Genomic DNA, 25254 nt, shown 5'->3' with positions numbered 1-25254 from the left:
ATGGAGCAGATGATGGAATTATTAGTTAAGATTAAAGACATTTTTGTAGCATAGAAAAATAGAAAATGTTGAAACACAAAACATATACACAGATCATTTTTTCCAAACCCAAGATCAGAACACATGGTCTGACACACTCATGGTATGATAAAAGGAAGAAGTATTTGAAATTAAAACTTTTCCAGAGAATCCTGTTTGGGAGGTCATTGTACATGTAGGTTACAGAGAAAGGGGAAACCAAAATGGCAGGTAGTGAATACTGTGTGTGTGATGTTAATGTGCTCCTGAATCACCTGGAATCATGTTTTTTGTTTTGTTTTGTTTTGCTTTGCTTTTTTCTAATTTTCCCGATTCCATGAGGGAATTGTGTTAAATTGCAGATTTTTATTCCAGAGGTCTGGAGCAGTACGTAAGATTTGTACTGCTCATCCAAGAACTACACTTGGAACCCAGGTCTTAGGGGCTATTTCTTACTCATATTTGTACCCCAACATCTAGGAGATCAATAAACATAACAATTTGATAAACTAAGTGCCAGGCACTTTACATGTATGCAAAGTTATTTAACTTTCCCAGTAACATTATAATAGGTGCTATTATCCTGTTTCAAAAAATGGGTAAACATAAGCTCAATTATTTAGTAATCCAGATCTGTTTTAGTGATTCTAAGGATAGCTAGACATCATTGGAATTCTGGACCCAAAACTTGTCGGTTCAAGGAGTTTCTTTCTTTCCAACCTAATTTCCTAATCTATGAAGATAACATGGGGAAGGTATTGTGCTTAAGAATGAACAATTTCTGTTCATTATCCACAACAAGACTCCCTTTGTGACATGGAGATAATGGCAGTTTTTACTTCATAGGGCTGTTATGAATTGAATGCCTTACTATTAGTAAAGTACCTAAAATGGCCCCAGGCATACATCCTATGACAAAGCATGGATGGCATGGTGGGCCCAGTAAAGAGCTTTTGACCTATTGCCCAGAGGCTGACATTTATAATGCTTTACAAATCATGCTTTTTCTCTGAAATGTGTATTGGAAGTTCTCATGGCTTGCAGAAGTTGAGTAAATTTGTTCTATAAGAAAACTTCACTGCTCTACTCCAGTGTCCCAAGTAAAACTGAATACATTTCCTTTTGAAACATAAAATATACTAGTTTTCTTTCACTGGATATTTATAAATGCACTCAGAACATGATTACAGAGATATTACCAAAGGTGAGATTAGGATTCTTATAGAAGCTCTTTTTAAGAATATAGCACATAGGCCGGGTGCGGTGGCTCACACCTGTAATCCTATCACTCTGGGAGGCCAAGGCCGGCGGATTGTTTGAACTCAGGAGTTCGAGACCAGCCTGAGCAAGAGTGAGACCCCCGTCTCTACTAAAAAAATATAGAAAGAAATTATGTGGACAGCTAAAATATATATATAGAAAAATTAGCCAGGCATGGTGGTGCATGCCTGTAGTCTCAGCTACTCAGGAGGCTGAGGCAGGAGAATCACTTGAGCCCAAGAGTTTGAGGTTGCTGTGAGCTAGGCTGATGCCACGGCACTCTAGCCTGGGCAACAGAGCGAGACTCTGTCTCAAAAAAAAAAAAAAAAAAAAAACAAAAAACAGAATATAGCACATATTACTTAAGCATCCCTATGATACTTTTTTTCTCCTTTCTTTTTGAACAAGTGGAAAATACTAAGTTCTCTCTTCTAAGTCTTTAGTCTCTGACAAGAGTCACACTGTATATTTCCACCTACTAGTTTTTAATGACATTCAGAGAAAAATGATTCACTCCAGTCAACATTTTAATATTATTGAAATATCTTCCTTTGTCCCCAACACAATTTTCAAAACATGTAAGTCTATGAGAACAAAGGCATCAAACTGTCTTTGCTAAATCATTTTCTGTTTCTCTCCCTCTCTGCCCAAATTTCCTCTGATGGGTAGCTTGTTAGCCAGCAAGAAGATAAATGATGTTCCCAGTTAATGAGTCAACTCAATCCATTGTCATTTGTTAACACCCACCATTGGTTACAGAGTGGCCATATTTGGGCCTATTTAGTTGGCCTTTCGATTTTAATTTAGCTGTGTGCAAAGAGGAACATTAAATCTGTTTCACCCCAAGATTCTCACTTAATCTAATGAAGCTTGGCCTCATTTGGATACGATTACACCATTCTCAAGGCACCGTGAGTATGTGGGATAAGAAGCTAGATGATCCAAAATGCCCCTGACCGGTGGGCCCTGCTTCTCTGATGTCCAGGCTTTGAAAATGGAAACAAGTCGGAAGAAGGTTTCAAAAGGAATGCAGCCAACTCAGCCTCCTTGATTTAGCCATCCGGTACCAGGGGGGAAATGGTCTTTTTACCTCCTGCTGCTGAGCAGCTTGTGCCCCAGGCTTAAGGGCTTTTAAATATTTTAACACTCCACTTTTGGCTTCCAGCCCTGCAGATTTTTAATAGAAAGTTAAAGTTAACAATTAATTAGCACCGGGCACACAAGCCTGAAAGGGATTTGGACTAGCCTAAAAGAAAAGGCAGCTGGAAGCAAGTAAAACATTTGAAAACTAGACTCTGGTATGACCACTGCATTTCCATTTCGTGGGCCTTTGATTCTTTCTGTCTTTGTGATAAGAAGAGTTTTGGCAAGCCAAGGGAAGATATGTCCTCCCTTCCTTCTCCCTCTCTTCTTCCCTCCCTTCCTCTCTCCTTTTTTCCTTCCTTTCTCTCTAAAGGTTGATAAAAGATTTTTTTCCTCATTATTGAGAATCTTAGGCCAGTAAAAATACCAAATTAGGAGTTTAACAGAATTGAATTTTCTATCAACATTTTGTGTAACCCCAAGCAAGTCACTTTGGGGGGCCAAGATCTTTTTAATCTGAAAATGAGGCAGTGGAATTAGTCTGTAAGATCTATTCTAACTCTGAAAGGTTATTATTCAGAGCAAGCTGGGCACAAGGACGAAGTATGATATATTAATTCTCTATGGGAACCATATTAAATAGGCCATGACAATCCACCAAAGGAAAAGTAGGTCTCATTGCCCTTGCTGATATGTTGCCATGGACAAGAGCAGTGAGAAGATAGCCAAATTGATTAAAGGCTTGGACGCGTGCCCCAACGGAGTTTGGGAATTCAACCTGACTACTATGGCTTTGCCTCACTAGATCCAAAGTTAATATTAGCTTTACGACTGTCATTCATCCATCCATTCATTCACCAAAATTGATCAGCCTCTTTGTGTGCCGGAATCTCTGACCTGTGCCAGGGACACGGAAGTAAATAAAATATTATTATTAATGCATCTGGTAGTATTTCGTAGTGAAATTTGGGTTAGAGTTGTCCTGGCAACATTCCTGACTCCTTTCTTTCTTTTGGTCTGCATAAATCTCCACATTATGAGAGTAACACAATGTAGACCACGTGGCAAAATTTTGTACTCAAAATGTTAGAACTCAAAAGACTTGAAAGATCGAGCTGGAAAAACTGATTTTTTTCCTTTTTTGTATCTCCCCAGCATTTAGCAAAGGCATTCATTCAAATAATAAATATTTTTGCACACTGTGTCAGCCACTGTGATACGTATTATTTGATCAGTTTTTATTTTTTCATTTGTTAATAAACTACATTGAGGTATAATAATTTTCATGTAATAAATTGTTCATATTGTATGTATAAAGTTTGATGAGATTTGAAATGCGTTTACACCATGTAGCCACCAACCCATGCAGCATATGGACTATTTATATCACACAGAAAGTCCCATGATCCTTTCCAATTCATTACCACCTCCTTACCCTCGGCCTCCGCCCCAAGAACAATTAATATTATTTCTATTACTGTAGATGACTTTCATCTGTCCTAGTATTTCATAAAAATGAAACCATACTCTATGTACTCTTTATTGTCTGGCTTTTTGGTTCAACATAATGTCTGTAAAATTTATCCATGTTGTTTCATGTGTCAACAATTTGGGTCTTTTTATTGCTGAGAAGCATTCCATTATATGAATATACCACAATTTGTCTATTCATTCACCAGTTGATGGACATTTGGGTCAGTTTCAGTTTAGGACTAAAATATATAAAGTTACAATGAACATGCTTGTATATGTCTTCTTACGGACATATTTTCATTTCTCTTGGATAAATACCTAGCAGTGGAAATACCGGGTCATAGGATAGCATATGTGAAATTTATAAGAAATAGATTACAGGTCTCCAAAAATGATTTTATTAATATTTATACTGCTACCACCAATGATAAAATTTCCATATGCCCACCATTTCATCATAGCAAAGGTTTGCTATTAATCTTTTAAAATTTAAGCTTTCTAATCTGGGCACATTTTAACCATTCATGTAATTTATTTTGTGCAGAATTTATTCACAAAACAGGCTCATGGTGTAAGACTTCTCAATATATTCTGGATACAGGGATTTGTGAGATATATGCATTACAAATGTTTTCTTCTAACTTGTGTCTTGCCTTTTCATTTTCTTGTCTTTTGATGACCAATTTTACTTAAGACAGTCTAATTTATCAATTTTTCTTTTATGTCTCATGTATTTATTGTCTGTCTTTACCAAGATTTCTTTCTGTCTTCCTTTAGAAGCTTTATTTTAGGAGTTTTATTTCAGGAAGCTTCTTTTAGAAGCTTTATAGTGTCACCTTTTACCTCTAGGTCAATGATTCATCTTGGATTAATTGTTGTACATGGAGTAGAGACTGAAGCTCTCGTTTTCCCTGATGGATATTCAGATGTTGCATCACCATTTGTTGGAGAGATTTTTATTTCCTCACTGAATTGTGCTGACATTTTTGTAAAATCAATTCATCATATATGTGCATGTCTATTTCTGGGCTTGATTTTGTTCCATAGATCTAATTGTAAAACTTCATGTGAATACCACACTGTCTTGACTACTGAAGCTTTATAGTAAGTTTTGAAATCATGTCATTCTCCAACTTTGATTTTTTTTTTCAAAATTGTTTTGTTTATGCGAGGTCTTTTGAATTTCCATATTTTTAAAACTTTTTTTATTTCAACCTATTACAGGTGTACAAATGTTTAGGTTACGTATACTGCCTTTGCCCCACCTGAGTCAGAGCTTCAAGTGTGTCCATCCCGCAGACGGTGCACACCACAGTCATACACTGCACTCTGTATATATGCATCCCCTCCTCTCCCTCCCATCTGCTCGACACCCGATGTACGTTGTTACTATATGTGCACTTAAGTGTTATTCAGTTAAAACCAATTTGATAATGAGTACATGTGGTACTTGTTTTTCCATTCTTGTGATACTTCACTTAGTAGAATGGGTTCCAGCTCTATCCAGGAAAATACAAGAGGTGCTAGATCACCATTGTTTTTTGTGGCTGAGTAGAACTCCATGGTATGCATATACCACATTTTCTTAATCCACTCATGTATTGATGGGCACTTGGGTTGTCTCCACATCTTTGCAATTGTGAATTGTGCTGTTATAAACATTCTAGTGCAGATGTCTTTTTTATAGAATGTCTTTTGTTCTCTTGGGTAGATGCCCAGTAATGGGATTGCTGGATCAAATGGTAGTTCTACCTGTAGTTCTTTGAGGTATCTCCATATTGTTTTCCAGAGAGGTGGTACTACTTTGCAGGAATCTATTGTTTTTGAAGGAAGATAGAAAAAAATTAGAAATGATGATGCAAAGTACAGGAGGATAAGGGGAAAGTGACAGTATTAAGAGAGTTTATATGAAGATTTCAAGAAGGCTGAAATCATTTCTGGTTGGAGTAATTAGGGAAACTTCATAGACAAAATGGTCTTTCAGCTGAGCCTTAAAGATAGGCTATTAACAAGTGCCATTATGGGAAAGGGTGGGAATTGTCAGAGGGCATATTAGACAGAAGGAATAACATGAATGATGCTATTAAGTCAGAAATATTTGTTTAAGTTCAACAGAAGAATAGGGCAAAAGTGGGAAAGGGGGCTGGACAGATGGCTTGGGGACATATCATTGGGGCTTTGAACAGAAGTGGTGATCCCTTGGAAGTCTTCCCTTGGGAGGCAATAGGAGCCACTGAAGGTTTCTGAAAATGGGAATTTTAAGTCTGGAACTGTGTGCTATTAATCTTTCTATAAACAGTCCTGTCTTTCTTGCAGATTAATTTACCTCATTTACCAGTGTCTCTTGCTCATATTTGTAGGAAAGCCTTCCCTTGTGTTAATATTACCCTGGGGGATAATGGTGAGGCATGTTAAGCGTATTCTTAAACTTTAATTTCCCCACAGGTACAGTATACATTCATTCTGTTCATCGTGAGTATTCACTTAAAATGTTTACTATGTATTTTATTATTTTCACTTCCATTTCTTCTTCATCAACTTGTCTCATGCAAATATACATACTAGTCTGCTATTGTTTCTAAGCTAGGAAAAAAGTGCCATGCATTTGTTTTTAGTTTTTATAATTCTTTAATTATATTTGTTTAGAAAAATGAAGTATAGCTCTAACGTAACTCATAATTCAATTCATTGATTAACTGGCACACTTAACTTGTTTTTATGAGTTAATCAAATACTGTACTAAGATCTTTCCCTAACTGTTTATTTTCCTTTATAGATTTAACATATTCATTAAAGTTTAGTGCTGTGCTGCTTTTGGGGACACATCATTTCAAACAGTTACAACTTGATATTTAAAATCAAGACTTTAAATAACCAATTATGTCTGTGTTCTAGTTCAAAATCATTTTCTGTGCCTCTCTCTCCCCTCGCCCCCTCCACTCAATTACAGAGAAAAATGCATGCGGTATAATTTTAAAGATGTTTACTGTCTGAATTATTTGAGAAAATCATTCAGTAAAAATGTGATCTTGAAATTGACATTTAGAAAGTCTCAAAAACCACTAACAATGTCTTATAAGATTTTGGCTATGTTGTTAAACCAGTATCCATTGAAATGCCTAAGTTATGTAGAAAAAAAGCTTGAAGAACAATTTTTGCAGAAAATTGGAAATTTAGATTCCCAAGATACAGCAGTAAGTATATTAGTATTTACCTGAATCAATTATCTGGATATAATATCTAGGTTAACTTGACTAGAAAATTAGATTCATAGCACTTTTGACAATTTAGTGAAAATCAGATATTCATTATTGTGAATGATGAATTCACAATAAAAGTTCATTATTGTGCCTTTCAATGTCTGATTGCTCCAATACCACTTGTTAAAAAGATTATCTGTCTTCCGTTGAATTGCCTTTGTATCTTTGTCAAATACCAGTCGGCTGTACTTTGATGGGCCTATCCTTGATTCTCTATTCTAGTCTGTTGATTTATGTGTCTGTTCCTCTGGCAATACCACACTGTCTTGTTTATTATAGCTGTAGAAGCCTTAAAATCAGGTAGTGTGATTCTTCTCTCTCAAATTTATTTTGTGTATTCATGTTCCTTTGGATTACATGAAAATTTTAGTATCATATCGTCTATATCTACAAAGAATCCTGCTGGAATTTTGATATGAACTGCTTTAAATCTGTTGATCAATGTGGGGAGAATTGACATCTTTACTATGTTGAGTTCTCCTTTTCATGAACATGTCCTTCCATTCAGTTAGGTCTTCTTTGATTTCTCCGATTAGCATCTTGTAGTTTTCAGCATACATATCCTATACACATTTTGATAGATTTATACCTAGGCATTTTATTTTTATAGCAACGATACATTGAATTATGTTTTTAATTTTAATTTCCCATTATTAGTTGCTTGAATGTAGAAATATGATTGACTTTTTTGTTGTTGTTGACCTCATACCCTGAAATCTCACTAAACTCACCAACTTAGCTCTGGGAGTTTTTTCTGTAGATTTTTTATGATTTTCTATGAAGAAAACCAAGTCAGCTGCAAATAGGGATAGTTTAAGTTTTCTTTTCCAAACTGTCTGACTTTTATTTCCTTGCTTTGTCTTCATAGACTTTTAATTAAACAAACAAAAAATATGTTTATTGAGCCTTGAAATAAGAACGACACTAACCTAAGTAATGAGGCCAGAAAAATGAAAAATACTTGGTTGCTACTCTGAAGTAACTAATAATATTAGTAAGGGTCATAAACATGTGCATAACTTAATATAATATGCTATGCATAAAAGTGTTGAAATATAGGCACAAATAAAAATGTGTGAAGACAATTATTTTGAGGAAATTGAAAAGGCTTTACTGAGGGGGTGACATTTGATGAGTGCAGTAAGTACAGAGTGGGAAACCAAACTGTGCATTAAAGGGACTGACTGTGAGAAGTGTTGAGTTGGGGGAGGGGAAATGGGGTTAGGAAATAGTGAGAAATAGGACTATAGAAGTAGATTTCAACAAATATTTGAGGGGCCTCATGTGGAGGATGGATGCATTTTACTACATAACACTAGAGTGCAAACATGTCACATTCTTTTATTTCTGTAAAAAAATAAAATCAGTTGTATGTCTCACAACATCCAAATCAAAGAAGTTGAATCTCGGGCATGTTTACGGACTTCTGTCTACTCAAGGGTAGGGCACGAGCCAAGGGGTCCAATGCAAGTTAGGACATTTGGACATGGGCTGTCTGAGCTCCAAGCCACACAGCTCACCCTGATGTACCCTGAGCCTGTGTCCATGTGCACTTGAAGGTAGGGCTCTGCTACTCCTGTGCCAGCCTGGGGCTTAACTGTCTTTTCTCCTGGGCTTTTTATTGATATTTGTGTGCAGGACCCCAGCCTGCCACCCCAAACCATTCTTTGGAGGACTGACCATCTCTCTAGAGGTTCTTTGTATAATAATCAGGGAACTCAGAGGTCCTGGTACCCAAGCAGAAATTGCAGGACCTCTGCTATCTTCTCAATCTTGGAGAAACTAAACCTCTCAGATTCAGCTATTCCCCGAGCCAGTCCAAGCCTGTGCTGTTTTCTCTCCCATTGGCATGATGCTTCAGGACATTCCCTCATTAAGCCCTTAGAAACTTTTACTGGATTCTCATTCCTGGAAGTCTGTGTGACGAAAGCAGCTGTCAACACTGGCTAACTTTTTTCTTCCAACTTACTTCGTTATAAATGGAAATTCTGACTGTGTCTTCGACGTATCGGGGGGATTGTGAAGATTTTCCCCCAACCTAGCCAGATGGCATGACCCTACTCTGTAAAGAGAGGTGCCTTCAATAGGATGGGGACTCTGAACAATGCCAATGGTTCCTTTAGGATGTGCTTGTATGGTTCTTCCACAAACCATCAGTGTCTGGTTTTATGTGAAGTGGAGCAGTGCCATCACTCCCCATTCCTGCAGGCTGGGGCAGAACAGCAGGTTTCTGTGCAGGCCTGTTTAGATTTTTGCTTCAAGATGAAAAACTACAAATCAGAATATGAATTCCAGGAAGCAACCTGACTGACCTTAAACTCTTTACTGTTGTAAAAACAATCAGTTTAAGCAAACTCGGAGTTCCTGATGAAAGTGCATTTAATCACTTGCCTGTAAGGGTTTCAATGTGAACAGACTGCCTGCTGTTGTACAGCTTTCTTTTAATAGGTTTACATTTTCTTGATTAGAAGGTACTGATGGGGTGGGAGAAGTCGCAATTAATAGCCAAAGACTTCAGTGTGAATGATTTATTAATTGGGAAAATGGTTATGAGTTATAGGAGACTAAAGACCACCAAGCAAAATTTAAATCCTCATTCTACTATTTACTAGGTAGTGACTGAGACATCATCAATATGCCAGTGACTCCCAACTTTCTATCTCTAGCCCAGACTTCTATGCCCAATTCTAGACTCATATATAAAATTTCCAACTTTCATTCCCACTTGTATGTCTGTCCCAGAGACATCTCAATTCAACATGTCCCAAACTGAACTCCTCCTCCTTCCCGCAAACCCATCTCAGAGGAAGGCAACCAATGCAATCCTCCCAGTTGACAAGACATTTTGTCATCCCTCACTCCTCCCACTCCTGCATAGCTGTGAAAACTAATAATTGGGAGGCCATTAAGCTAGTAGGCAAACGCAAACCCAATTCAATGTGAACAATAAAACAAAACATAAGCTTAACCAATCAGAAACTGCCAACTAACTTCTAAGTCAGAACTTACTACTTGAACCAATTAAATACTTTCTTTGTCTTGCTCCCTCCAAACACCTTGTAAAAGTTTTTCCCCAGTACCCACTCTGTGGACCCTGAACTGTTTGTGGTCTGGGGCCACGTGATTCATGAATCACTCTTTGTGCAAATAAACTCGTTAAGATTTTAACGGTCCTAAGTTTATCTTTTAACATACCCCATGTGTAATCCACCAGAAATTCCTATTCAATTTGCCTTCAGAATAGAGCCACACACTGACTCCTAACACCTCCCCATCCAAGCTACTATTATCTGTCAACTGGATTACTGCTGTGGCTTCCTAACTAGTCTCCTTGTTTTCACACTTGCTTTTCTAGGGTCTATTTTCAGCCAGCAATCTAGAATGATCTAAAATTGCAAATCAGATCATGCCCTCCTCCACCCTAAACCCTCAAAGCCTCCTCATTCCACTGAGGAAAAGCCAAAGATCTTACAATGGCCTAGGAAGCATCACCAGACTTGGCCACTCTCTGACCCTGCCATTCCTCCACCTTGCTCACAAATTGCGCCAATCAAAGCTTCCTTGATTTTTAGAATATTTGAGACACATTCCAGTCTTGTGGCCTTTGCCACAAGCTTCCCGCAGCCTGCTGCTCTCCTCCTCTGTAAGTTCATATAACCAATGCCTCCATCAACTCCAATGCTGCCCAAATGTCATTTTCACCTGAGGCTCACCCTGAACATTCTGTTTAAAATCACACCCCATTTCAACACACCTGACCCCTCCTTTTATCTTGCTCTACTTTTTTTTGTATATAACTTACTACCTTCTAACATACCAAATATTTTATGTATTTATTATATTCTTACGTATCCTCTGTTTTTTCCTAAAACGTAAGCTATATAAGAGCAGGGATTTTTCTTTACTATGCCTACAGAATAACTCAAGTACCCAGAAGAGTGTCTAGCATGGAGTATGTGTTCCATATGTACTTGACTGAATGACCTTGGGCAATTTGCCAGCTCTCTAAAGTTCAGTTTCCAAATGTTGAGAAGATTAAAGAAAGGAAAGCAGCGTCATTGTTTTGTTATTATTAACCCCATTCTAAATTAAGTACTTGCATTTCATTGCTGAAATCCCAATGTTGCACAGTCCAAAGCTTGCTAGAATTTCATCTGAATGAGTAATAAATGAGCCTTTTCTTATATTTACCATGTAAGAGGATTTTGTGATTTCTGTTGAATTTTAATTTTTATCCTAAGAAATTTTAAAATGCATTTTTCTAGCTCATAGCTATGTTTAGATAATTGACATTATTGGAGAAGTGACATATGGTAACATGCTGCTATATCCACTTTTATATCCTTCCTGACCGTGGCTAAGCCCAGTAGGTTAAATAAGCCTTGACTAATGAAGCCATCCTTGCCTTCTCCAATTAGAGATGGAAAATGGTTGTAATAAGATACTCAATTCTAATAAAAATATATTCCTAATTCTAATGAATGGAAGTTTTATTAGAATGGGAGTATCTTATTATTTTTTTATATTTTGTAAATAATTCTTTTCCTAAATAAAGTATCTTACATAAAGAGGGTTAAAAGTTTGCTTCCTGAAATACACTATGCTATTTCACAGAGTTTTGCAACATATTCATTTAACAATAGAAATGTTTCCAGTTCATATAAATCTTTCCAACAATAAAAAAGCCAATATTTCTAATCTTGAAAGAAAAAGTGATTCTTTTTTAAAAGATTAGGTATTTGGATCACCTATACTTTAGTTTCTTAGGGATATGTATGTTTATATTAGAGTTCTACTTTGCCACTGACTTCAAGTCTCAAGAGGGAATTTATAAATATTCTTCAGACTATTTGGACAGTCCTAGTCAATTCTCATTTTCTACTGACATATAAGTTCTCCAATAGGTATAAAAGTCAGTCAATAACATAGTAAGCAAACTGAATAAACGCTATTCTTTTTATACCAAAAAAATGAAAATTTTGGTTTCTTTTTCACAACCACAGTCAATACTTAATAAATATTTTAATAAGTGAAAACAAAATTTATTTCAACTTTAATTAGCACTCTCTCTTTTCTTATTATCGTGCCTACTAATAAGACACATTTTTTTCTATTATGATATAGTAAAACATCAATTAACTAAAACAAATTAATCAGAATTTTCAATTTATTAAATTGATTTTAAATTCTTTTTAGAACAAATAAGAAAACCACAAGATATTGATTTTTTTAAAAAAAAAATCCATTTGCTTTTAGGTTATTTTCTAACATTAAGTGCATATTTTTTCCCCACCTCTCATATCTGCTATGAGGTTTTGAAAGATGGCCTATGTCCTGAGAAATATTCAATGATAAAAATTCAATTCCATTTTAAAATTCAGTCAAGCTCACTCTACTATTTTACCAAGATGTTAATGTAGATCTTTTAGAAAGATCTTCATTGACAAATGTTATAATCCTTAGTCAACTAACTAAAATATATACCCAGAATACCAATTTTCTATTGATATTTAAAAATTCCATTTTGAAAATGCAAACTATAAATAGGAAGGTCAAATGCTCTTAGGAAAGGGAATAATATTTGCTAAATACCTAAGAAGTACTAGTCATTGTCCTAGTTACATTAAATACACCTGGAACTTCATATTTCTATCAATATTTATAAAAGCTTTTTGACAGAAAGAAGATGTTTCTGGTGAAAGAAACTGGTATTAGAGGAAATTAACTATGAAAAACAGTGATTTTTCTGAGAGCCTCATTTCAAAGTTCATAATTTCATTTGTTTGGCTCTTTTACTTTTTTGTTTTTTAAAATTCTTCTAGACAATGGCAAAAAGACTTAAGCAGTCTATTTATCTCTGCCACAATGTGGTGAAAATTTTATATTTTGAATCATTTCCCAACTTTCCTGAGGAACAATTAGAGGAGACTTTGTGCTTCTGCCAGAAATAATACATCTTTTTAAAAATACTTTTGATTACAGACCCTTCAGACATCAACTAAATGTATCTGAAGCAAAGCCTAATCATGTCAAAGTGTTTTGCTAACATAACTGTGTTTGTGGACCTGGCTACGATGTGATCTTGGTATTACTACAGCAACATCAAGGCTATGCTATTAACTATGTGATTATGTTTATACATTTTCAAGGCAAACCACAATGAATATGCATAAACACCCATGAAATTCAGCCTTGTAGGGTGCAAGAGTTAAAGGTAGGGAATTGTAATGTCAAATACCTTATCTTAAAGATAAAGAAATGGACAATCATAAAAGAAATATAATTCAATTAAAGTTATTTTCAAGCCTAGGACATGATGGGTATCCTGAATCACAGGAGAAAAGTGGGCATTGTAAAAGAATTAATAATGTATAGAATCAAATTTCTAAAACTTGTATTTTATGAGCAGAATTATGTAAACCTATGTTATGTATACATTGGTATGTTTTGTAGCATCTGTTTTCAAGCAATATCAGGAAATGTGATCATCTGGATATTCACAGGGAAGGTAGGATGCTGCCTCCAGTTTGCCGGTGCACTGTTCAATGCCTTGGGAGTGGTAGTTTATCTGAAATGACGTAAATACTTCTTTCCTGAAAACATCCTGTTGACCTTTGAGCCATTCAAATAAGCTGATCCTTATTCAAAATGGCTTCCCTCTATATTCTGCCTGTTCTCCGGTGGAACTCAGAAGAGAGAAAAAAATCTAGAATTGCTACACTCTCTACATGCTATCGACCTCTAGGGATGCCAAACCCCAGAGGCAGGCAGCACGTTGCAATCACCAGTTGGTCCCATGGTCAGTCATCCAAGCCTAATGCAGTGGCTTCCATGTTGCCTATAACAGGTGATTGAGTTCTCCTAGCCTGTGCTGTTTAAATCCCCTCCCTATTCCCTTTCCTTTAGACTCTGATTTGGTTCAGACACTCCAAAAAGCATCCTAACTCATTCCTGCATTGATGCTTAATCCTTAATCCTTAAACCGCATTCCCTTTTGCCCTGGGTGTCAAGTGCCATAACAACCCCGGAGGTTCAGAAGCTCTTATTCATTGAAAGTGTCCCATGCTAGTTTTTTCTCTCCCTTCTTCAAAACTTGTGTTTTATCCCAATTTCTTTGACACCTTCTCCAAGGAGCTAGTAAACTAGGATGGTGACATCTCTTTTATAGCTTGGTATGCCCTCCTAGACATTTTGAGTTCTAAAGTGACCAAAAAAGACACCTCCTCTTTTGCTAGATGCTTTAATTATGTTATTTTACTTATTCCTGTTGACAACCCTACAAGGTAGCTGTTATTATTACCACCCTATACAAGTGGGGAAATTGGGGGTCAAGGAAGTCGAGTATCTTGCCAAGGCTGAAGGATGAGTAAGGAGCAGAGTCAGGGTTTGAACTCAAGAGTTGTCTGACTCCAAAGGCCAGGATCCTCTTGTTTTCACTATAAATCCTGTCATTTATTCAATTCAAAGAACCCTTCAGATTCTGGTAATTTAAAAAATTATCAGTTTGGGGATTCCAGGCATAGGAAGAAGTCTAGTAAGGGAGGTATTTTGATTCATGGGGCTCTTTACACACATTGAATATAAACTACCCATTGAATATAAAACTAGCCCACCCTCCCAATGCAGATCCTGCTTTCTAAGTTTAAGCTAATTATCACTCTTAGGTTAACCTTAATTATTCCTGCCTCTTATTAACCCTACGAGGTGACCTAACACACCCATTGTCAGAAGTCAGTAGGAAAGACACATGTGATTCTAAGTATCTTTTATGACAATTCAGGGTAAACATAAGAGTTCTCACCAGTGGCCTGAGTCATGGTTTCCATTCCTTTCACACCCTTGTGCAAGCCCAGAGGGTGTTTGGATAAGTTTACGTGTGTGACAAGTAACCTTTTTGACACCTGCCTTGAGATTATTGGCCAACTTCTTTGGCACAAAATGTCTATCCCCACTAAAGAATAAAGTTCATTCTCTCCACGCTCTCTACTCAGCAGGCACATGACATTTTGATGCTTCCGTGTTCTGACATGGCTGCTTTAATGTCAAGGACATTGTGATGAGGCTGTTTTGACCCAGCCACCAGAATATTTTGATCTGGCTTTAAAAACACTTTTTTAAAGTGGTAATGTATACTCAGCCTTAATTCATATTATTCTGCTATTTTTGTAATTACTCCAAAGTTGAAATTTCTGACTCCAACACCCTGTGACAAATTACTTAGGTGTAGATGTGTGGAATGGAAAATCCTTCTGCCTTACAGTCCTCAATTACTAAAACAATGATAGGGTCTCCCAGTTTTAGACAGTGGTATAAAAGCATCTGTTCTCACCTCTCCATTTTGAATCCAGCCAAAACTAACTGGGAGAAAAGAAGACAAATAAATTTCTCTTTCACTGAGAATATGAAACATCCACAAACCCAAACCACACAAATGAAGGTAAGCAACTAAGTGTGCTGAAAACTGAATCTGAGAGAGGAAGCCTGCCGCCTGCCTCTGCAGATTTGGGGCAAAGGCTCTGACTTTACTGGGGCTATGGGCAGGCTGTGAGAACTTCCCTGATCCCTGCTTGAAATCTAAGAGGGGCAGGAGAGCTGGGGCTGCAAGAAGAAAGATAAAGACCTGGCATCTTTGCACAAAGCAGGTGACTATGCAGCTTAAGAGTGAAGAAATGGCAGGTACTATGCAGCTGGTTGAGGCTGGACCCACATGGGACTTGAACCTGAGCTAGGACAACTACCTGGCCAGAGCAGAATTAAATCCCTCGTGTAGAATGTGAATATCAAAATATTCAGAGATAACAGACCAACAAAGTCTAAGCTGCCTGCTACTCTGGAGCATCCTCTGATTCCTCCCCAACTCTACTCTCCTGGAAATAGCAGATCCAGAAGAGACATCCTCATTCAAACTTGAGAAGCAATAATTAAAAACAAACCAAAAAAAAAAAAAAAAACTGGTTTAAGACTTAAGGAAAAATGTTTCAAGAAAAAAGAAGAAACATAATAAGCAGACTAAGATGCCCATTATCTGAATTGAATTAATTTAATTTAACCTAAAATGATTAAAAGTTTTCAACAAATAGTTCTCCATGAAACCAGATGAATTAAATAAATTATGGATTCTCTAAAGCAAGAGGTCATATTAGTTCCAGAAGGGTTAGTAAAACACATCCGTAAAAATTCCTAACTACTTGTAGCGAGGCAGGATTTTGTCAAGTCTCTGATACATTCAGATTGTCTAGTTTTTCTCAGGCTAATTATAAGAACTGTTTTGGCTACATCTTCTATGATTTGATATATACCATTTTGTTGTTATTCATTAAGTGCCATATATTTTATAATTTTTCTGGTGATTTTTGAGTTTTGTTAAGTATAGAAATGTATGAGTTTTTTAAAAATTTCTTTTTATTCCTGATTTCTAAATGTATTTTAGTGTGGTTAGAGAACGGGGTCCATGTAAAATTGGATTCTTTGTTGTTAGGAATATTTTTATGGGCCAGTATGTGGATAATTTTTTTAATGCTTCTCGAGTGCTTTGTGTGTGTGGGGGGGGGTACTTTGGGATGCATCTCTCCCTTCTTCCCTCTCTCCTGCCCATCCTCCGGTCTCTCTTTCTCTCTCGAGCCTTCAGCAGGAAGTCTTGTTGAAAGTTACACCTGGTTGTAGCTGTGACGTAAAGAGCCAGCCCTGCGCTTTGGGAGCAGCAGCAGGGGAATCAGTACAATTACAGCGGTCCTCTGCAGGCAAAGCCGGCACGAGGGTCATATGCGACAGAGGCAGCTGCGGAGCGGGCGGCAGGACAATGAGGTAGGAGCAGAGACAGATGAGACACTGCTCCCGGGTCCTGGGGCGGGCCCTGGACCACTCCCCAGAAGTAGCTGGGACCTGTCCAGGTGGGCCGGATGAGTTAGGTCAGGAGAGGTTTAGAGAAGACCATAGCAATTCAAGGAGCAAAAGAAGGCATGGCCTGATTTTGTAGTGAAAGACCGATGCCTCAACAACAAGGCCTGGGATGTGGCCCTGCAGGTTGGGACCCACAGGACTTCCAGACCCCTACCACCAAGCGGTGAGCCAGGCGGCATCGTTTCAGCACAAGGGGAAGTTACCTGTTTCTGCATTTGCTTTCTCTGGTCCCCATGAAGCAGAAACCAATGTACTGAGTTGTGTTTCGTTTTTAAAGATATTGCAGCTGACCTTTGCCATAAAATTTGCCCTGAAATCAGCTGATTTTCATTATATTAATAGAATGGACAATTAAGTAACATTGGCTTAGCATTTCTTTCCTAATTGAAAAAGAAATTCTCCATTCCGTTAAACACACAGGAAAAATCTTGGCACTTGAAGGGTTAAGACATGTTATTTTTCTGTATACATTGCTTCTCAGACTTGTCCACCTCAAAACCACGCTGAGAAGAGAGAGAGAACTTGGTTGTGGAAGGTGAGTGTCTGCAGATACCCCAAAGTCTCCAGCAATAAGCCGGAAGTATCGGAGTCTTGCACTGAGGCTACTGCAGGGCACAACTCCAAAAAAGCGCCATCTCATGTGTATACGATTCACATGGTAGTCTATGTGTTTTACTGTAAAAATCCATAGAAATGATGTGACAGCTTTCCTCCAGTTTAGTTCTTAAATAAATTCAGCCCATCCATCTTTTGTCCAATTTCTAATGAGCACCATTTTCTGAAATTGTGTTTTGTTATATTTTCTTTGGAAGCAGAATGGTGATTTAATGGTTTTGCTAGTGCCAACTTGTAATTGGCCATTTGCTATGAAAGGTATCAGAGTTGTCTTTGGTTTTGATTTATGGCTAGTCCAGAATTAATCTTTCATTCAGAGCTTTATTGCATTTGAACTGAACTGCAGCTCACCTGACTGCTGTTTTTCTTGAAATACCTTATCTTGAAGGGTTCCAGGTAATTAGGGGCACCAAGTCTAGCAATGCTTGTGCTCCAAAGTATACTGTGAGAAAATGTAGTAGCAAGTGTGCCAAGAATATTTAACCCTTCCTTCTACTTTTATTACAATCACAAAAGCACTTATTATCAGTTAAATTAGAATCAAAACAGGCACAACGTTGAAATGCATGTGCAAGAGATAGGCTGGGAGAGGAGGGGGACCGAGTAGCAATACTGCTCAAAGGTGGGAGTGGTCAGGGATGTCTGCTTTGCACACTTTATTTGGTAATAAAACAGGCTTTTACATTTTAAAGCAGCTGCTTTATGTGGTCAAGATAAAATGATCACAACAAAATGTCATTGCTGTCAAAATGTCATGTCAAAATGACCTATTTAAAATGTCCTACCACATGTCAGACTGTTCCAGTTTCAAGAGTTCACTCTTTGACTCCTGAAATATCACCATGTTCCTTCCTGATAAAAGTAAACGTTGCCTTATGTATACCTCCTCGGTCTTATATCCACCAGCCCTACTTATCATGTTCTATTTCATTCACTCTTTGATCTGTAGGCATTTTCCAGGTATCTAATGACTTACTCTTAACAACAACAAAATTAATAAAGACTTATAGTCCATACCAAATCCCAGATGCTGTTATAAGTATTTTACATATATGAACTCATTTAATCCTGCACAATCTATATGGAAAAGGCACTACTTTTATTCCCATTTTCAAAGTGAGGAAACTGAGGTAGAAAGAGATTTGTTTGGTATTTTGCCTAAGATCAGCATTAATAAACGGTGGAGCTGAGATTCACACCCATACATCTGGCTCCAAAGCCTGGGCTTTCAGCCACTGCTGAGAGTGCAGTATACTGTATCGCACACTACACGACGAGTGAGTGATTCCTCACCCATCCTGTCCTATCCGCACACTAGTTCATTCTTGTTTGTTGACATTAGCTAAGTCTCTGATGTAGGCAAATAAATTTCTTTCTTCATGTTATTGGTAATACTATAGATTATTTTGAAGTAGATTGGTTTGTGAATTTGAGGTAAATTGATGTTGAAGTCCTGACCTTCAGTAGCTGAACATGTGACTGTATTTAGAGACAGGGTCTTTAAAGAAGTACTTAAGATTAAATGAGGTATATGAGTGGACCCTAATCCGATCTGACTGGTGTCCTTATAAGAGGAGGAGATGAGGACATACAGAGAGACACTACAGATGTGTGCTCACAGTGAAAGCCATGTTAGGGTACAGTGAGACGGCAGCTGTCTGCAAGCCAAAAAGAGAGGCTTCAAGAGAAACCAAACTTGCCAGCACCTTGATCTTGGACTTCCAGCCTCTGATGCTGTGAGAAAATGAATGTCTGTTGTTTAAGCTACCAGATCTGTGATATTTTGATATGGAGACCCTAGCAGATTAATACAGGTGATAAACCTAGTTGTGGGTATATAGATTCATGGATGAATGTCTTATACAATGTCTTTTTTAATATTTCAGTTTCAGACATGCAGCCTATAAAAGTGAGTTTCTCAGGCAGCTGGTAAATAATGTTGATTCATATTGACTGACAGTTTTGATTGTTGTATGTGTGTGTGAATGTGTTGGTATTATCTGTATAAAGTTCTAACGATAGCCATTATTGTGCTTTCAGGGACTGAATCTTAATGTATGCAGGGGATACTTATATTAGGTGAGCTAAAATTGATATTTGTGAACATTTATGTATAATTGCTCAAAATAAAACTTTGTTTTATTTCACTTGTAAATCTTCATAGTTGCTTAAGTTAATGTATTGATTAAGCAGTTTATATCACTGACTTTAACAAAAATAAAATTAAATGCATACACCAATAAATATAAATAAGTATAAAATGCACACAGGGATAATATGTGTTTTATAATTATTTTTTCAGAGAAGGTGTCAAATATATATACACTTAAGTTAGTATTCCTTATAAGAAATCATTTGTTGACAAGTTATGTTTTTCTACTAAACCAAGATTTTCCAAAGTTTATGTGACATTATGTAGTTAAAAATTTCCAGTGAATACATTTTTAGTTTGAAAAGGAATATTTTGATGTCTCGTGTAAAATGCAAAGGAGAAAATTTAACATTTTTGGAATTTTGTTTCTTATCACTATTCAAACGTATCTTCAGTTAAGTTAATGTCAAAAGCCTTTATTTGTTGACAAGTTAAAAACATCTCTTTCTTATGTTTAAAAAGTCCGTACCTTTGAATAATAAAGGCAATAATATATCTAACTGTGCCAAGGGTCCACCCAGAATTATATAGACTATACTACCTAAATCCAAAACAAAAGCTCTAAACTGAGACTTCTCTTATTAAAACTTCAGGTAAAACCTAACTTTGATAGGGTTTACTTTAGAGAAGTAAGATTGAAGTTGGAGAGAGGGGATCCTTTCTATCTTTGTTCTGTGCCTTCCCATACTGTTTGCACTTCTAACCATGTGCATACATTGTAGGCACTTTTATTCCTTAGTATTGAAGAAGGTTGTCTCCATAGTGATCTAATGAGCCATTTGTGTTTATTTCCTTTCAAACACTGTTTTGTGTTTGAAAAAAAACCCTGAGAAGCATCATTTATAACACAGTTTGCAATTAAGTGGTTCCTCCTGTCTTTTTCAAAATAATCTGTAAAATGTTTCATTTGCTACTTTCAAATTGATGGTCATAGGATTCACTGCCAATATCAATGACTTTATTCTTTCTGGACACTAGAGGGAGTTTAGAAACGAGATGAACTACACTGAAGAACCAAGATGGCTGCCAGAATTCTATGACTGGATTTCCTTCCTACGTTCAGAACCCCTATAGAACTGAAGCATTACTACAACCATGGTTGACTTTGTCAATATATTCCTAAGAGCTTGTATGTAAATTGAATCATATTTGAAATTCTCCTGGGGAGCTTGCTGCTGAGAGGAGTCCTAGTATGAATTGTCTTTAAAAAAATAAATGAAGCTTTCATAAAACAGATAATCACTGCCAGTTTATCATTAGATAAGAAGTTTCTAGTATTTTATAATCATCTTTACCAGCAGATACTGCAAACTCGAAGTGTGATTATATGGGTACAGTTTTACATCAATTTTGCAAGCCTTGGTACTTAATAAATATTTAATTGTCTAATTCTCTCAGGCTAAAGGAATAAATAGTTACTGTGTCTGGGATGTTTTTTTCCCTATTAATCTAATTTGAATTACAATCTGAATCCTATTAGATAGCCTTCAATCTATTCACTCATTTGACAATTTCTTTCAGTGCTCACTATAAACCAGGAACAATAACAATCATTGGTGATAAAACAAAATAATCCTGATCTCAAAAACTTTGCATCTAGTGGGAAGACAGAGAATAACCAAATAAACAAATAGATGGATAAAATATTACCAGAAAGAGATGAGTATGATAAGCAAAAATAAAGCATAGTGGGGTAAACATTACTAATAAATGTCTGGTTCTCCTGAACTTCTGAACATTTGTAGGTTATACTTCTCCAATCTCTTGAAGTCATTCATCGTCATTTGACTAGTTCTGGCCAGTAACATGTGAGTGGAATGGCTGTGTGACTGCCAGGCTAAATTGTTGTGTTGCTAGTGTTCAGCTTTTGAGCTCTTTCTCCCTTTGATGTGGCAATCATAAAAAGCACATGTTGACATGAAGTTGTCATGAGATAAAAGAAACTGGAGTGCTGAGCCAACACAAGAAGGTGGCTTAGCTAAACTGTCACCTGTCCCTTACCTGAAAAGTTGATGTGAGTAAAAAAATTAACTTTTGGCTGGATGTGGTGGCTCACACCTGTAATCTTAGTACTCTGGGAGGGTCACTTGAGCTCAGGAATTCAAGACCAGCCTGAACAAGAGCAAGATGGTGTCTCTACAAAAAATGGAAAAATTAGCTAGGCATGGTAGTGCACACCTGTAGTCCCAGCTACTTGGGAAGCTAAGGCAAAGGCAGGAGGATTGCTTGTGCCCACGAGTTTGAGGTTGCAATAAGCTATTGCACTCCAGCCTGGGCAACAGAGCAAGATTCTGTTTCCAAAAAAAAGAAAAGAAAAGAAAAGAAAATTAACTTTTTTTGTTTAAAGCAAATTTGGAGCTGTTTGTTACCACAGCATAACCAACCCTGTCCTGACTAACACACAGGATTAGGCAATGGAGAGCTACGGGGAGGTGTTCCTGAGGATGGTCAAAAAAGGGTTCTCTGATAAAGTGGCAATAACAGCACAGTTATTGTTATTTGGATGTGAAGTTGAGAGTCAAGAAGGGGTAGCCATGGAGAGGGATGGTTCTAAAATATTGTCAGTGGGTCCACTGCTTTTGCATCATTGAAAGACATTTGTCAAAAGCATAGAAACCTCAGCCTCACCTTCGACTTGTTGCATTAGAATATCCAGGGAGGCAGCCTTAGGATTCTGTGATTTTAATAAGCTCCCAGGCTATTTTGATGCACAGCTCTTGGAACCACTGAATTCAGCTTCAAGCCCTGATTGTTTACATTGCTGATATGCATTAATATTACACAATATTTAGAATTTTAAATTATTTACCTCTCAGTCTTTTCCATACTCTGACAGGGAGAAAATAAAGAGAAGACCACATTTCAATTCTTATCAAGACAACTTTCTTTTTTCTCTGTAGTTCTGACAGAATATGATTCCATATGTGTCTGTCTTAGTTTGACGGAATCGACTTTAAGTCTTCAAGTCATAATAATATCAAAGACAGGTTTTTATATTCGTTTGTCTTATATTGACAGGATTAAATTGTAGCTCACAGCATATCATTTTGAGAAAGGAAAATATCAAGGTAGTCCAGAATGTTTTTGCTGTTATAATCTAAAAAACAATAAGGATCATTTATTTGAGTGCTTACCACGTGCACACAACCACCCTGCAAGTTAATCTATACCTCTCAATGAAATTTTATTTTCAGAAAAGTGGTGTTTTAAAATTTTTGTTCTTTTCTTTTAACAATATCCTAAAACTTATTTTAATAACTACCTTTATAGAGTAAATTACTTTAACCCAAGTGTCTGTAAAAGGATTGATTCTTAAGTAATTGTGAATTTCAAGTCTTCATTCTAGTTTTTCTATGTACATAGAAATGAAAATGACTAAACCTGCATTTGAGGCTTTCAATCTGGAACTAAAATAGAAAAGCTGGGGCCTTGTGGGGGGAACATTTACTATAGACAATTACTTTATAAATTAGCCTATATTAGATGTGTCAATTTTATGCTTTTCAAAGCCAAAAATAAGGTATATGTCAAAGCTGGGCATCTTTGCAATGCTGTATAAAAGTATATTTTCATTTAAAATCGGGAGAGAAGATATACAAGGCAGATTGATCACATATATTGATCTCTACTACATTGCAGAGACCCCTTGAATAACACTGAAAATACATATCGTGTACAATTTTATGCCTTTATACAAGGTCAAGAGAACAGGGTAAAATCCTGTTGACTGCATATAATGGAAGAGAAGTTGATAGCAGTAAATCCTGCCTCCCACGAGCAGAGACAAACAAGGTTATGCCGATTCACCATGACCTATGGGGATGATGGAGCCAAGGGCAGTTCCTCTGCTCCGAAGCTTCAGCCCACGATATTCCCAGTGTTCCTCCACAGGGAACACTCGGTGAGAGAGTGAATGAATGAGTGAATGATTCTACAAATTTTCAGAGAGGCACTAAATGATAAAACAGTTATCACTGGATTTCTGAGTCACCTTTTTACTTCAAATTCCAGATGACTCTAACAAAATAAAAGGATAAATATTTTATGTGTACGTATTTCCCTGATCCAGAGCCTGGGAAGGAAGCTAAATGGTAATTTGGAGGAGACCTCTTGCTGACAGTTGAATGATCCTTTAAATTCAATCTGGTCTTTGGGTTAAACAATAACATTTGGTTAATTATTACTATTATTGTTGTTAAATTCACCACCAGAGGGAGCTCATCCCTCCCTTTCCTCTAGAGACCAACAGGCTGCGAAGTAACAATGACTTTGTCTCCTGATTTCAGTATTAAAATATATCATCTTTGCCTGGGATAAATGTTGGAATGTTTATTTATATGTATGAAATTCTAGGCATCTCACAAAGCAGCCGAGAAACTTTAATCAACCACAAATTTGCTCTCCAATATATTACCTCCTCACAACCCCCCAGTTGAAAGGAGAAATAAAAATTAATCTACCTGGAGAATTACGTTTTCTTCATATACCTCTCTAGGAGCCTAAAATTCATTCTCTTTTCATGTGCTCTGATTTAAATTTTCCTATACTTTTCTAATGAAGCATCACATCAGAATTTTCTAGGCCCTTTAAGTTAAAGGATAAAGGAATGATCTTTGGAGAAAAATGATTGGCTCATTGATGGCTGCTAAATCATTTGAAAGTCTTGGATATCTCAAATGGAAGTCTCCATCTGTGGTGACATAAAACAGATCTACCTTTGATGTTAATAGTCATTAATAGTAAATGTGAACAAGGAATGAAAAAGATCTTAGGACTCTTATTCACCAAATGACTTGATCCATAACTAATGTAAAAAATGAAGTCAATCCTTTTGTTGTAGGCAAGTAAATGATCTCTGAACATAAACTAAAATCAAGTCCTGGAAGACTATATTTTAGTTTTCCTTTAGTATCTGTTTGTCTAAAGAAGGAATTTGATCTATTTAAGTCCTTTTAACTACCAGTAGCAAATGTATGCTCTTCGGGAAGCAGGCCCATTTTGATATTTCTGAAAACTCAGTAATTCTCCTATGCCTGTAAATATGTGAATACTATAAATGTCTAGCGCTGAGGAGAAGGATACACTATTTCATAAGTATTTACTCCGTTTTTATAGAGCCTGTGACCATGGCAACCAGGTGCTGCAGACTGACCCCAATGGAGGCCACACTTTCTACTTTATCTAAATTGCTACTGAGAGCACACAAGCTTTATAGATTTATCGAACTGCACAAGCATTTTTTAAAGCATTTGAAATGGGAGAAATGGCTTGTTTTTATCTAAAGAAGTAGAATCGTGATGTATGCACTGTTTCCTGCAGGTAATAGTCATACACATTAAGGATTTTAAGAAACAAAGGAGGGCGATCTGTGGATGAATGAGACAGTCAGATCACATACGCTTATCTCTGCTCCATCTCAGAACCGATTTCAACAGCAGCTAAAGCATATAAGGTATAAAATTTTATGCCTTTCTACAAAGACAAGAGAGCAGG

The sequence above is a fragment of the Lemur catta genome, chromosome 8 (genome assembly GCF_020740605.2).
Source record: "Lemur catta isolate mLemCat1 chromosome 8, mLemCat1.pri, whole genome shotgun sequence".
NCBI lineage: Eukaryota > Metazoa > Chordata > Mammalia > Primates > Lemuridae > Lemur > Lemur catta.
Note: the sequence above shows the minus strand (reverse complement) of the source record.